Here is a 13,824-nt window from a genome sequence, read left to right as displayed (position 1 = left end):
TGGGCATCTCCATAGCCCGTTGATACGCCTAGTTGATGTGAGACTATCTTCCCCTCTTTTTGTCTTCTCCATAACCACCACTCTATTCCACATATAGTGCTATATCCATGGCTCACGCTCATGTATTGCGTGAAGATTGAGAAAGTTTGAAAAGGTTAGAGTATGAAACAATTGCTTTGCTTGTCATCGGGGTTGTGCATGATTTAAATACTTTGTGTGGTGAAGATAGAGCATAGCCAGACTATATGATTTTGTAGGGATAACTTTCTTTGGCCAAGTTATTTTGAGAAGACATAATTGCTTTGTTAGTATGCTTGAAGTATTATTATTTTTATGTCAACATGAACATTTGTCTTGAATCTTTTGAATCTGAATATTCATACCACAATTAAGAAGATTTATAATTTTTAATTTTGAAGCAGGAATCTTTAATTGTTAGTATGATTGAGAAAGTTTGAAGCAGGAATTAAGCTTGGGGATGTCTGATACGTCTCCAACATATCTATAATTTTTGATTGCTCCATGTGGGCCAATAGGTCGAAGCCTACACAGGGCATCGTCAACTTGGTCAACAAATGATTATGACATCCACAACCATTGGATTTATATCCAACGGCTGGCATGCACCTTCAATCTCTTGTCTTCTTCCTCCAGCGTCGTCGGGACCGCCTGGTCCGGCCTCCGGCGGCTAGCGCTTTGCTTAGCACGCATCGCTGTGAAGCGCTACCCCACCGTCGGCCAGGCTATCCCTCCACACCACCTGTTATTATCCACCGACTATAGCCCCACGCCACACCAGAACCAGTTATAACCCTTGTACTCCTCTCAATTTGCGACTCCACTGCCGTGTCTTCCCATCTCCGGGTTGTTCCTGTCCGGGGCCTCGCTGTCGTCCACCGCCTTGCTGTGCTCGGCGCGGGGTGGTCAACAAACTAGAGTCATCGGAAGAGGACTATACGTGGAGAGCCTGACGGCTAGGACCCATGAGGTCCATGGTCGCACGCAAGGAAAGTTCCTCCTTATTAAGCTGAAAAAATGTTTCCTCCCCCTGACAGCTGGGACCGACCAGCTGTATCTTCGCACGGAAGGAAGTGCGTCCTTCTTATGCGAAAAAAACTATTCCCCCCGTTGATAGCTGGGACCCGTCAGATTTGGTGGCTGACTTGTGGGCCTACTAAGCGGACGTGTACCCAGGGCTTTGTCAACTTAATCAACAAATGATTCTAGCAGCTGGACCGTTGGATGTTAATCCAACAGCCGTGCTCATTCTTCAACCTCTGTTCTTGCTCGTGTTTCCTGTGGGCGGCAGCGCGGCAGTGCTGTCGTGCACCCGAACCAGTCAAGTTTCCCACTCCTCTCCATCTGCGACTCCACTGCCGCGTCTTCCCCATCTCCGGGTCATTCCAGTCTAGGGCCTCGTCGTCGTCCATCGGCCTTGGTGCGCTCGGCACGGTGTGGTCAACATGGTCAACAAACGAGAGTCATTGGAAGATGACTGTACGTGAGAGGCTGATAGTGGGGACGCACCACGCCCATGGATGCATGCATGCAACTGCATCCTTTTTACCCTGAAAAGTAATGTTTTCTCCCCCTAACTGCTGGGATCCACCAGCTACATGTTCGCACGCAAGGAAGTGTGTCCTTATTACAGGCAAAAAAATATCCCCCCTGACAGCTAGGACCCAGCAGCTATATCTTCACACGTAAGGAAGTGCGTCCTTATCCTCCCTGGTAGCTGGAACCCACCCGGTCGAAGCATACGTACCATTGTCTGTCTTGTTAGAACATGTACGTACATACTGGTCGATCGGTCTCTATGCAACGATGAACTGTGGCCGAGTAAGTAGCGGCACGTGTCATAGTAGAGCCCCCCATGTAGCAGTTCAGGCTGTCCCGTCTAAACCGTGTACACGTACATACATCCACACGTCAAAAAATATGGCCATGTACATACATATGGGTGGGGTCTCGAACGCCTACTCGCGCATACGTACGACCAGGGCTCGTGTACATGGCTGGGTTGGAACAGAGAAATTGCATCATCGTCGTGTTCATCGGGAGGCAACGAAATGCGTCGTGTTCATTGGCAGGCAACGGAATATGTCGTGTTCATCGGGAGCCAACCGGCTTGGACGGAACAGCCGATCAAAACAAGGCCTGGCATACCGCAGAACGGAGGAAATGGCCTTGTGTTCGACCGGCCACGGTCGTAACGGGATCCTGTTCATCAGGAGAGGTCTGGCGTACCGCAAAACGGAGGAAACAGACTTTTCTTGGACCTCCTACGGTCAAAACGGGGTCCTGCTGATCGGGAGGGGTGTGGCGTACCGCAAAACAGAGGGAACAGACTTGTGTTGGAGGGCTATGGTCGAAACGGGGGCCCTCTTCATCGGGAGGGGTGTGGCGTACCGCAAAATGGGACTCCACGGGATACTGTTCATCTCCACTGTCGAATGCCTCCACGGGCTACTGTTCATCCACCGTCGACCTCCTCCATCCTCCACCTGCGACTGTTCATCCATGGGCCACTATTCATCCAGCCTCCACCCCTCCTCCACCGGCTACTGTTCAACCAGCCCTCTCCACGGGGTCCTGTTCAACCACTCCTCCACGGGCTACTGTTCATCCAGCCCTCCACTGGCTACTGTTCAACCAGCCCTCCATGGGGTCATGTTCATCCAACACTCCACGGGGTCCTGTTCATCCACCCCCAACCGGCTCGATTGGGGTCCTGTTCATCCAGTGGCAACGGCCTCTACTACCACGGGGTCCTGTTCATCCAACCCCCCACCGGGAATTGTTCATCGAAAACCCCCAACAACACTCACTGTTCATCAAGGGAAGGAGGCAGCAGGGTTCGACCAGCTTCAGTTAGCAGCAGTAGCAAAGGAATCGCTCGGGTTCAGTTAACAGCAAGGGATCGATCGGGGTTCAGTAACATAGCTAGTGCAATCACTCGGGTTCAGTTAGAGCCCAACGCCTTGCTTGGATTCAGTTAGAGCACAACGCCTCGCACACACGCGCGTACATGTACGAGAGAAACGCGCAAACCTCCACGCATCGGTCGGCCCCGACCACCCACCGTAACCGGGAACTCCCCGATATTTTCCTCGCCCTCGCTTCTACCACGTTTTTTTCCGTCATGGACGGCCCAAAGAATGTCATGCAGCTGCGTCTCCGGCCCGCCCAGGACGAAAAGCCCATTTTTTGTCATGATTTTATGTCATAAAAGTAGGAGCCCACCACATCTATGATGATACCCGGTTTTATCACAATTATTGTCATAGAAGTGTCATAAGCATGACAGGAAAAAAATCGTTCGGCTCAAAATGTCACGGATCTGTCTTTTTTGTAGTGTGAGCTCTTGACCTTCACGTTCTTGTTGGTGATGGTGTCGATGCCGATGTGATCTTGCCGGAGATGGTAGCTCGGAAGGATGTGATCTTGAGCATCTTCTCGAAGATGAGGAAGATCGCTTTGTAGGCCTTGATGAGGGCTTTGATCTCCTCCATTTAAGCATCCATTTTGGCGTTCAAGTTGTTCATGGCATCGAACTCATTGTTGTTGTTGTAGACCGGAGGTGAAATGCTTTACCTATCAATCACAAGACTCGAGTAGAGGTGAGTAGGAAATGAGATCAACAATACCAAGTTACATTTTCCCAAAGTTGAGGATGTATCCCGTTTCACTCAATGTGAAAATGAAAGAATAGTGGAATTGGTACCGGACTTGTTCACTCACACCTATCAAGTAAAGCTTATAGGGTAGCTTAGTGAGGATAGTGGCACAAAAATTTGATGCAAAATGTTAGCAAGAGTCAATAATGCTGAAAGAGATTCACAAATTCGCAAGTGAAACAAGTAGACCAATAGCAATATGTGGCACACGAAAACACACACACAGGTAGAAAAATGGGGTCGTGCAACCAAGGAATGAGCACAAAATGTGGAATCCACGGAAAACTCTCATGTTGCACAACTCAAGAGAGACGCTAGCACGATTTCTCAATAGGCGGATACGACACTTGTTCATAACCTATAAGATGCAGAATGGATAAACTTTCTATCCCAAGTATGATATGTATGTATGTTCCGGTGCTTTAGCACAAGATGGTCCAAGATGATCGAGTATGATACCATATGATATATTTTAATGCACTATGATACGATGCTATGGCTCTTGCTTACAAGCTTCTTTGTTTTCCTCTTTGCTTAAAATCATATTCTTTTTTTTATATGTCCACAATGCGAAATCCACAAACCAAGATAGCAATTGTGTATATGCAGGAACAATCTTGTGACACAAGAGATGATATGATACCAAGATGATACCAATATGATATGGTATGTATGCAATGGAAGGGTGGATAGATGATCACTAATGTGCACAAGTAACGTTGTCGACAATACTCAAATGGCTAGTCTCGATAGGAAAGTAACGCAAAATGGGCTAGGGGTTATAAATGCAATTGCAAGGGGAATATACAATGGTGTCGTCGAGGTTACCGTCCTTATGTATGATGACGACCTTGTGGCGGTGATGAGTGGCGGTATTCTCGATGTCAAACCATTCCTAATAAGCCGAAACACCTTAGGAAATGGAAAAAACCGCGAACTCAAAATCTCAAATGTCAAATAGCAAATGGTGGTAGTGGAAAGCGGTGGTGGTTTTGCGGAAACTCAAAGGTATTTGCGGAAATGCAATGATGGGTTATGCGAGTAGGCAATGTGGAAGGGGAGGTTATGTTGGTGGACTATACACGGTGTCGGAGTTGAAATCACTGTCCCTAAGTAGCCGAAACACCTTAGGAGACACAACACACAACTCACACAAGCTCAAACAAAATTAGGTTAAGTTGAGGTGGTGGAAGTGTATGGTGGGCAAGCCTATGCGGAAGTGGTGGTGGTGGTTGATGAAGAAGCAACCATCCCTAAGTAGCCGAAACACCTTAGGAGACTCGAGTCACAAATCAAATAACCACATATGCTATGGGGAATAAAAATGGGTTAGGTTGCGAAAGTCGGTGGTGGTAATGCAGATGATGTGGTGAAGGCCCTAGGAAAAGATGCCAAAGTTTCAAAATTTTGATGCAGTCAAATGATGTTAGAAGTATTTTTGTGGGATGGAGGATGTCAATAGCTTCAAAACGAGTTAAAGAATGTCATAATCGAAGTTCGGATGAATTAGTTATGGCCGAAACAAAAATCAGCCGAAGTTAGAATCTACAGGAGTCGGACGTCCGATGATTGTCGGCCTTCCGATGGCTGGGCGGAACGAACGTCCGGAAAATACCAGAAATCCAATGTTTTCGTTCTGTTGCAGGGGTGTCGGACGTCCGGTAAGTGTCGGTTGTAAGATGGTTCTGGGGAAGAACGGAGAGAAATCACAAGGGGAAACACTCAAGAGCAAGTCCAATCACACATCCACTAGACAATCAAACACATAAGATCCACAAGATACATGAACAACAAAGAGAAAGATACAAGGTAGAGTTCATCCCAAATTCAAGGGAGATGGGGGCTTGAATCCTAGAAGGATCTCCCCACGAAGGGGGCTTCAAGCCCTCGAGATCGTCTCACATGGAGGTCTTGAACTCCATGGGAGTGGTCTCTCTCTCTCTCTCAAGAGGAGGAGGTAGGAGCAAAGCTCACATAAAAATGAGCTATCACTTTGCTAACCCTATAAAGGAGGTGGAGGTGGTCTATTTATAGTCTAAGCCACGAAGGGGTAAGTGGGAAAGGGATACAAGGCCAAAGGCCCGGCTGCGCACAGGCAGTGTTGGACGTTCGGTCGCTCGCGGGGGTCCAGACGTCCGGAGGGCGTCGGACTTCCGACGTTTTGGCTCTGGACAGGTGGCGTCAGATTTCCGGGAGGCGTCGATCTCCTGGTCGCTGGGACTTGTCAGACGTCAGATGTGCGTCGGTCGTCCAGCTGCTGTAGCACGTGTCAGCAGTAGCTCTTTTGGCTGGTGAAGTCTCCACGCGTCGGACGTCCGGAGGTCGTCGGTCGTCTAGAGGTTGTCGGTCTTCCGAGAGCTATAGCTTGTAGCAGCTCTTTTTCTTCCGTCTTTGCTTCCATGCTTCCCTCGCGGATGGTGTAGTTGTTCCTTGGCGCTTGCACTCCTCCTTGTCGTCAGTAGCGTTCCGACAATACCTATGTATGCACAAGAGTGGAGTGTCAAGTAGTATACCATCCTCGAAGGGGTCAAGTGAACACATGTAAAGGACATGATTCACCTTTATGTATGTGAAGTAGAGGTTGCGTGTGTCAGTTGCCAAACGGACTCTTGACATGGTGATGGCTGTAGGATGCTCCACGTCACTTTATTATTTATAAAATGTTAAACTATTTTATTTGGGGGTTTAAACTTTCTGTAGCAGAGGTATAATTAGTGATACTAGTTTAGGTACAAATTTTATGTTTTATAAAACTAAAATAAAATAAAACAGTAAAAGGTAAAATAAATAAAAAGAGAAAGACAAAACAAAATTAAATAAAAAGAGAAGGAACCCCCCCCCCCACGCCCAACTGGGCCAGGCGGCCTAGCCGGCCCGCCCACTAACCTAGCTGGCCCACCGCATTCCCCCTTATCCCCTGGGCGACCGAACCCTACCCACTGATGACCCCACTTCCCCTCTCGCTCCCCATGTTCCCCCTCCCCCGATACAGGTCTGCATCGGGGACGAAACACCGTCGCCGCCGCCCGGAACCCCCTCGCCAGACCTCCCCACCGGACCGCCGGTGCCTCCTCATCTCCTCCCCACAGGTCGCCCCCGAGCCTCACCGCCCCCTTCTCACGACGCACATGAGGCTCCCCCTCCTTCTCATCTTCCCCTTCGCCCGCGCGTGATTGCGCCCGTCGACGCCACTACCACTTGTCACTCGCGTCGTCCGCGCCGCGACTCCAGTGCCCGCCTGCCTCCCCGCTGATGTCGCTTGAAGCTATGTCGGTATTTCCCCAAAGAGGAAGGGATGATGCAGCACAACGGCGGTAGGTATTTCCCTCATATATGAAACCAAGGTTATCGAACCAGTAGGAGAACCAAGCAACACAACTAAGCAGCCCCTGCACACAGATAACAAATCCTCGCAACCCGACGTGTTAAAGGGGTTGTCAATTCCTTTCGGGTAACACTGCCAGAAATTGGTGCGTGACAGGAGAAAGTTGTAATAGATTGAATAAACAGATCGCAAATAAAATAAAGTGCAGCAAAGTCTTTTGGAGTTTTTGGATTAATAGATCTGAAAATAAAAGCAAAGAAAAATAGATCGCAAAGGAAAATAATATGACAAAGAGACCCAGGGGCCGTAGGCTTCACTAGTGGCTTCTCTCGAGAAAAATAGCAAACGGTGGGTGAACAAATTACTGTTGGGCAATTGATAGAACTTAAAATACTCATGACGATATCCACGCAATGATCATTATATAGGCATCACGTCCAAGATCAGTAGACCGACTCCTGCCTGCATCTACTACTATTACTCCACACATCGACTGCTATCCAGCATGCATCTAGTGTATTAAGTTCATGGAGAAATGGAGTAATGCAATAAGAATGATGACATGATGTAGACAAGATCTATCTATGTAGAGATAGACCCCATCGTTTTATCCTTAGTAGCACCGATACATACGTGTCGGTTCCCCTTCTGTCACTGGGATCAAGCATTGTAAGATCGAACCCACTACAAAGCACCTCTTCCCATTGCAAGATAAATAGATCAAGTTGGCCAAACAAAACCCAAATATCGGAGAAGAAATACGAGGCTATAAGCAATCATGCATAAAAGAGATCAAAGAAACTCAAATACTTTCATGGATATAAAAAGATAGATCTAATCATAAACTCAAAGTTCATCGATCCCAACAAACACACCACAAAAGAGTTACATCATATGGATCTCCAAGATACCATTGTATTAAGAATCAAGAGAGAGAGAGAGATGAAGCCATCTAGCTACTAACTACGAACCCGAAGGTCTACAAAGAACTACTCATGCATCATCGGAGAGGCACCAATGGAGGTGGTGAACCCCATCTAAGATGGTGTCTAGATTGGATCTGGTGGTTCTGGACTCTGCGGCGGCTAGATGAATATTTCGTCGACTCCCCTAGGGTTTTGGGAATATTGGGGTATTTATAGAGCAAAGAGGCGGTCCGGGGGGCACCCGAGGTGGGCACAACCCACCAGGGTGCGCCCTGGAGGGTTGTGCCTCCCTCGGGGCACCCCCCAGGCGCAGCCAGAGCCTGCTGTGTTCCTTTTGGCCCATAAAAATTCTTCGTAAAGTTTCGTGGCATTTGGACTCCGTTTGATATTGATTTTCTATGATGTAAAAAACATGGAAAAACAGCAACCGACATTTGGCACTATGTCAATAGGTTAGTACCAAAAAATGATATAAAATGACTATAAAACATCCAAGATTGATAATATAATAGCATGGAACAATCAAAAATTATAGATACGTTGGAGACGTATCAGCATCCCCAAGCTTAACTCCTACTCGTCCTCGAGTAGGGAAGTGATAAAAATAGAATTTTTGATGTGGAATGCTGCCTAACATGTCATACCATATTTCTTTCTTTATTGCATGAACATTTGGACTTTTATATTGTTCAAAGCAATAGTCTAGTTTTGACATGATAATTTAAATACTCAAGCATATCAACAAGCAACCATGTCTTTCAAAATATCAACTAAAATAAGCTATCCCTAGCCCATCATGCTCAACCATTGATCCATTCATGAAACACACTCGCATATTAGCTACACCCAATACTCAAGTACGATCATATTGCCTCCTAGTTGGTGCTTTTATAAGAGAAGATGGAGACTCAAATTCAAAATTAAAAATTGCATAAAGTAAAATAAAGGCCTTCACAGAGGAAAGTAGGGATTTGTAGAGGTGCCAGAGCTCAAAGCAAAAAACTTAGAGATAAAAACATTTTGGGAGGTCTATCCATCCCACCAACGAAAACGACTTGGAGTTCCCAACTTCCATGCTTAGATATATCATAGGCGGTTCCCAAACAGAAAATAAAGTTTATTCCTTTTTCCACCATACTTTCACTTTCCGTGGCTAGCCGTACCCACGGTTGCCCTCCATACCAACACTTTCCAAGGAATTTATTATTCAACAACATAAAGTAAATTCATTTTTTCATTTCGGGACTGGGCATCCCTAATACATTTGTCTTACTCTCATGCAATGACAAGTGAATAAAGACTCATCTTGAGAATAACACATCTAGCATGGAAAATATTAGCCACTCCTCACCGCTCCGCGAGCGAAACAAACACACAAAAGAGAAGTTTATTTTTGAAAATTAGAGATGGCACATGCAAATTTGCTTAGAAAGGCAAAAGAATACCGCATATAGGTAGATATAGTGGACTCATGTGGCAAAACTGGTTTAAAGGTTTTTGGATGCACAAGTAGTGATCATACTTAGAGCAAAATGAAGGCTAGCAAAAGATTGAGAAGCAACCAACCAAGAAACGAATAATCTCATAAGCGAGCATTAAGCATAACTAACACCGAATAATGCACCATAAGTAGGATATAATTTCATTGCATAACTATTGACTTTCATGCTTGCATAGGGAATCACAAACCTTAACACCAATATTCTTACTAAAGCATAATTACTCATCAAGATGACTAACATATCACATCATCATATCTCAAAACTATTACAAAGAATCAAGTTTATTTTTTCCGATGATCTTCATGAAAGTTTTTATTATATCCTTCTTGGATATCTATCACTTTGGCACTAATTTTCATATGTTGCTTTTGACAAGCTCAAACAAATATAAGTGAAGATCATGAGCATAATATTTCTTTCTCTCAAATAAATTTAACTGAAGCAAGAGAGAATTACTTGAAAATTTTACTAACTATCAAATAAATATAAGTGAAGCAAGAGAGAATTTCTTCAAAAATACTAAGCACACCATGCTCAAAAAGATATAAGTGAAGCACTAGAGCAAGTCCATAGCTCATAAAAAATTGAAGTGAAGCATAGAGAGCAATTCTAACAAGTCATGACATAATGTTGGCTCTCTCAAATAGGTGTGTCCAGAAAGGAATCAAGACTTAAAACACAAAATAAAATAAGCAAAGACTCATATCATACAATACGCTCCAAGCAAAACACATAGTATGTGACGAATAAAAATATAGTTTTGAGTAAAATACCGATGGTAAGAGGGGATGCCACTTGGGGGCATCCCCAAGCTTAGTTGGTTGCTCATTTTTGGATAATGGCTTGGGATGTCGGGCATCCCCAAACTTAGGCTCATCTACTCCTTATTCCTTCATCCATCGTAAGATAACCCAAAACTTGAAAACTCCAATCACAAAAAACTCAACAAAACCTTTGTGAGATCCGTTAGTATAAGAATAATAAATCACTACTATAAGTGTTGTATCAAACCAATTCATATTTTGTTCTTGTATTATATCTACTGTATGACAACTTTTCTATGGCAAAAACTCATCAAAGAAAACCATAGAGCCATCAAAATAAGCACACAACACAAAGAAAACAGAATCTATCAAAACAGAACAGTCTATAGCAACCTGACTATTTTGAATACTTCTGTAACTCCAAAAATTCTAAAAACATAGGGCGACCTGAGAAATTTGTATATTGACCTACTTCAAGAGAAATGGGTATTTTATCGCTCTCTGGTAAAAAATGAAAATTATTTTCATGAGCGCAGAAGTTTCTATTTTTTCAGCAAGATCAAACAACTATCACCCAAGTAGATCCTAAAGGCTTTACTTGGCACAAACACAAATTAAAACATAAAAAACACAATCATAACAGTAGCATAATTTTTCTAACACTCAAAAAAAGGAAGCAAAAACCAAAAATAAATTTTATTCATTGGGTTGCCTCCCAACAAGCGCTATACTTTTACGCCCTTAGCTAGGCATAAAGCAAGGATCTAAGTTTTGTCATCTTTGGTTCGAGATCCATAAGATGTCTTCATGATTGATTCAGAAGGTGGCCTAATTCTTATTCTAGGAAAGTGTTACATACCCTTCCTCAAAGGAAATTGGAACTTAATGAAGGAAATATGCCTTAGAGGCAATAATAAAGTTGTTATTTATTTTCCTTATATAATGATAAATGTTTATTATTCATCCTAGAATTGTATTAACTGGAAACTTAGTACACGTGTGAATACATAGACAAACAGAGTGTCACTAGTATGCCTCTACTTGACTAGCTCGTTAATCAAAGATGGTTAAGTTTCCTAGCCATAGACATGAGTTGTCATTTGATGAACGGGATAATATCATTAGAGAATGATGTGATTGACTTGACCCATCTATTAGCTTAGCACTATGATCGTTTAGTTTATTGCTATTGCTTTCTCCATAACTTATACATGTTCCTATGACTATGAGATTATGCAACTCCCGAATACCGGAGGAACACTTAGAGTGCTATCCAACGTCACAACGTAACTGGGTGATTTTAAAGATGCTCTACAAGTGTCTTCGATGGTGTTTGTTGAGTTGGCATAGATCGAGATTAGGATTTGTCACTCTGATTGTCAGAGAGGTATCTCTGGGCCCTCTCGGCAATGCACATCACTATAAGCCTTACAAGCAATGTGACTAATGAGTTAGTTGTGGGATGTTGCATTACAGAACGAGTAAAGAGACTTGCCGGTAACGAGATTGAACTAGGTATGATGATACCGACGATCGAATCCTGGGCAAGTAACATACCGATGACAAAGGGAACAACGTATGTTGTTATGCGGTTTGACCAATAAAGATCTTCATAGAATATGTAGGAACAAATATGGGCGTCCAGGTTTCGCTATTGGTTATTGACTGGAGATGAATCTCGGTGATGAGGTATGTGAAGTAGAGTCCGCACGCTTAACGTTCGATGATGGTATGTATTATGAGTTATGTGATTTGATGTACCGAAGATAGTTTGGAGTCCCGGATGTGATCACGGACATGACGAGGAGTCTCGAAATGGTCGAGGCATAAATATTGATATATTGGAAGGCTATGTTCGAACACCGGAAAGGTTTTGGATAGGTTCAGGCATTTCCCGTAGTACCGGGAGGTTACCGGAACCCCCCGGGGAGGTAATGGGCCTTAATGGGCCATGGTGGGGGAGAGGAGGAGGCGGACAAGTGGGAGGCGTGCACCCCCCAAGCCCAATCCTAATTGGGAGGGGAGCCGGGACCCCTTTCCTTTTTCTCCCTCTCCCTCTTCCTTCTTCTCCTACTCCAACTAGGGAAGGGGGGAAACCTACTCCTACTAGGAGTAGGAATCCCCCCCTTGGGGCGCGCCATAAGAGGCCGGCCCTCCCCTCCTCCACTCCTTTATATATGGGGGAGGGGGAACCTCATAGACACACAAGTTGATTTCTTAGCCGTGTCTGGTGCCCCCCTCCATAGATTTCCACCTCGGTCATATTTGTCGTAGTGCTTAGGCGAAGCCCTGCGTCGGTAACTTCATCATCACTGTCACCATGCCATCATGCTGACAAAACTCTCCCTTGGCCTCAGCTGGATCTAGAGTTCGAGGGACATCACCGAGCTGAACATGTGCAGATCACGAAGGTGTCGTGCGTTCGGTACTTGATCGGTTGGATCGCGAAGACAATCGACTACATCAACTGCGTTACTTAACACTTCCGCTTTCGGTCTATGAGGGTACATAGACACGCTCTCCCCTCTCGTTGCTATGCATCCCTAGATAGATCTTGCGTGATCGTAGGATTTTTTTTGAAATACTGCGTTCCCCAATAGTGGCATCCGAGCCAGGTCTATGCGTAGATGTTATATGCACGAGTAGAACACAAAGGAGTTCTGGGCGTGGGTATATACATATTGCTTGCCGTCACTAGTTGTTTCTTGATTCGACAGTATTGTTGGATGAAGCGGCCCGGACCGACGTTACATGACCGCGTTCATGAGACTGGTTCTACCAACATGCTTTGCACACAGGTGGCTGGTGGGTGTCAGTTTCTCCAACTTTAGTTGAATCAGATTCAATGAACAGGGTTCTTTCTGAAGATCAAAAAACAATCACCGTACCGCATTGTGGTTTTTGATGCGTAGGTAAGAACACTTCTTGCTAAGCCCGTAGCAGCCACGTAAAACTTGCAACAACAGAGTAGAGGACGTCTAACCTGTTTTTGCAGGGCATGTTGTGATGTGATATGGTCAAGACGTGATTATATAAATTTTTGTATGAGATGATCATGTTTTCTAACACAGTTATCGACAACTGGTAGGAGCCATATGGTTGTCGCTTTATTGTATGAAATGCAATCGCCATGTAATTTGTTTACTTTATCACTAAGCGGTAGCGATAGTCGTAGAAGCAATAGTTGGCAAGACCACAATGATACTACGATGGAGATCAAGGTGTCAAGACGATGATGATGGTGATCATGATGGTGCTTTGGAGATGGAGATCAAAAGCACAAGATGATGATGGCCATATCATATCACTTATATTGATCACATGTGATGTTTGTCCTTTATGCATCTAACTTTGCATAGTACGGCGGTAGCATTATAAGAAGATCTCTCACTAAATTTCAAGGTATAAGTGGTCTCCCTGAGTATGTACCGTTGATATAGTTCGTCGTGCTGAGACACCACGTGATGATCGGGTGTGATAAGCTCTACATTCACATACAACGGGTGCAAGCCAGTTTTGCACAAGCAGAATACTCGGGTTAAACTTGACGAGCCTAGCATATGCAGATATGGCCTCGGAACACTGAGACCGAAAGGTTGAGCGTGAATCATATAGTAGATATGATCAACA

The sequence above is a fragment of the Triticum urartu genome, chromosome 3 (assembly GCF_003073215.2).
Source record: "Triticum urartu cultivar G1812 chromosome 3, Tu2.1, whole genome shotgun sequence".
NCBI classification, from domain to species: domain Eukaryota; kingdom Viridiplantae; phylum Streptophyta; class Magnoliopsida; order Poales; family Poaceae; genus Triticum; species Triticum urartu.
The sequence above is the reverse complement of the archived record's forward strand: the minus strand, read 5'-3'. Positions refer to the sequence as shown.